Source organism: Nannospalax galili, unplaced genomic scaffold (genome assembly GCF_000622305.1).
Source record: "Nannospalax galili isolate Female #2095 unplaced genomic scaffold, S.galili_v1.0 scaffold102, whole genome shotgun sequence".
In the NCBI taxonomy this organism is placed as follows: domain Eukaryota; kingdom Metazoa; phylum Chordata; class Mammalia; order Rodentia; family Spalacidae; genus Nannospalax; species Nannospalax galili.
The window spans coordinates 5,389,215-5,391,828 of record NW_008351958.1 but is presented as its reverse complement, the minus strand read 5'-3'; the positions used below and the strand labels follow the sequence as shown (position 1 = coordinate 5,391,828).

Below are 2,614 nucleotides of genomic sequence, written 5' to 3'. Positions count from 1 at the left end.
CATGATCATATTTTGGGTTCTCTCATCTATAGAAACTACTATATATCATAAATCATAATCCAAAATATCCTTTTTGAAGCAGAAGTTTATAGTGAAAAATATCAAAATGTATGAAACAAAAGTATTGCTGAAAAAATAAAGCAAGCACAATTTCCTGTTGCATTATACTAAGACATTGTGCAGCCTTGATCCCCATCAACTCAATGTGGCTATTGTCAGTCTCATTATCATTTAGTAGTATTATTGTTGTTATGACAGTAGATATCTGTAGCTAATTCTATAAAATGTATACTAACAACAACCTACTGATTACCCAGAGTAAGGCTTCAGTCATAAGAATGTGAACTCAAAAAACTCCCAAAGAACCACAAAAGGATAAAAATAGAGAACCACACATAATCAAACTGACAAAAAAATGAGAAGAAAAAAATCTAAAAGCCAACAAGGGGGAACAGTAATCACTTAGCAAAGTGAAAATAATGACTGATATGATTAGACATAATGGAGACCAGAAGACAATAGAAAAGCATCATAAAATGAATAAAAGGCTTATCAGCTCAGAATTCTATATCTAATAGGACCACCCTTTAAAAATGAAGTGGAATACTTACCTAGAAGAGGAGATACCATGATCATGAAGTAGTTTTCTCAGGGTGATGCTCATCCAGTGTACTCTGGATGATGTGCTAACCCCTGCAATTTCCCCAAATGTGGGAAATTCAACTCTATAATTTGTGCTGGTGATGAACTGTATACATGCTCTTCCCTGGAAGAAGAGGAAGGAGGAGGAGGAGGAGGAGGAGGAGGAGGAGAAGGAGGAAGAGGAAGAAGAGGAAGATGAGGAGGAGGAAGAGGAGGAGGAAGAGGAGGGGGAGGAGGAAGAGGAGGAAAGGAAGAGGAAGAGGAAGGACAGAGGAGGAAGGGAGAAGGAGAAAGAAAAGGGGAAGAGGAGGAGGAAGAGGAGGAGGAAGAGGAAGAAGAGAAGGAAAAGGAGAAAGAAGACAGTAAAAATAAGGTGGAGCACATGACCATGGCTCATATAGCACTCTAGAGGCTAAGGCAGAAGGATTGCCATGAGTTCGAGGTTAGTCTTGACTGTGTAGTAAGTTTCAGGAAAGTGTAGGTCCCAGTAAAACCTTGTCTCAAAGAAAATTAAATAATAAAATAAAATAATAAAAGGTAGAGATAAAAGTATTTTCAGAGGAAAAAAAAATGGAGTGAAACCCGATCCTACCAGAGTATCTCTATGAGTAAGGCTTAAAGTAGATCCTCAAAATGAGGGAAATGAATTCTGAAGAAAACCGTGATTCACAGATAAGGACAAAAGCATAGACATGTTCAGTGTAGTTCTGGAGTCTGAAATCTTGTGATAAATGATAGGAAAACATCTTTTTAAAGATAATTTCCCTCTAGTTAGTGAAATTGTGTACATTTCCCTTGTAAATAATAGGTAACTAATGAATTTGATATGCAGATATTCCATACCGTAAGCACAAACGTTTAAAATAAAGATTGGATATAGGTGCACATATCTTTTCATGAAGATTGGAATAAAGCTGATCAAAATTGGTTCTAATCCCCAAAATTAGTTTAGACAACCTTACTGTTGATTTCTTAGAGCAAACAAGACTTAAAGCTCCCAGAATTCAAGAAACTACAGGAAAGAACACATAGGTCATATGGGTGCCAAAGACCCTAAGATGATTTCTTTTTTAGATCATAGAATTAATGTGATTGAGTATCTAGAGTATATGGAAAAATCTGAGACTTGATGTAGAGATCACAGAAACTTTACCTGCTTTGAAACAGGTACAAAAGATGTCAAGAATGTCCTTTGAGGAAGCAATCTGAAGAGATTTTTATGCTGAAACCCAGTGTAAATACACTTACTTCCAGCAGACTATTAATTTCACTAAATCCTAATCTATCTCATACTGCTGTTAATGCCTAAGGAGTGCCAGTGTATCCTAAAAAACTCACACATACACACAACTTAGTTATAAATGTGGGTTACAGCACAGAGTTTTGTAGGAGTGTGCCATATAGTATTTTAATTAATATATATGGTTGTTACATTTGTGGGAAAAAAAGGAAATCTGCTTACAAAATGATCTCTTTTCTGAATCACAGCTCATCGTTATACATTTTAAAGGGAGTTTCATCCTAGTATATCTTTGATATATTGGATAGAGGTGATCAAATTTTAATTACAACTAAAACATAAACATACTAAAAAGTTAAAGAATGCTTTTAACAGAAAAAGGATTTATGTTTGGGTTTTGTTTAGAGAGGCCAGTGCTGAAGGCCAAAGACTTACCTTGGTTTTACTAAGTCCATCATCAAAGATGGCTTTCCTCATGCACCAGTTTCCTGAGCCACTCACAAATCATCTGGTTTTTCTTTCTATTTAGATAGGAAACCTCTGCTTAGATCACATGTCTGGCCCGCACTGGGGTCTCAAGATCATCTTTATCAACACTGTACATCATTTTGATCATCTCATCCATTTATATATATATTTTTATTATTTTTTATTTTATGTGTACACGTGTATTGCCTGCATGTCGGCACCCATGAAATGCCCGCGGAAGACAGAAGAGGCTGTGGGATCCCC

General features: G+C 36.2%; 1 non-coding gene across 1 annotated transcript; it reads left to right on the top strand.

The window, feature by feature from the left end:
• The first annotated feature begins 603 nt into the window (after positions 1 to 603).
• LOC115066923 lies at positions 604 to 769 on the top strand. The gene has a single exon (XR_003846366.1). It is a non-coding gene; the product is annotated as a U1 spliceosomal RNA (small nuclear RNA).
• The last annotated feature ends 1,845 nt before the right edge of the window (positions 770 to 2,614 follow it).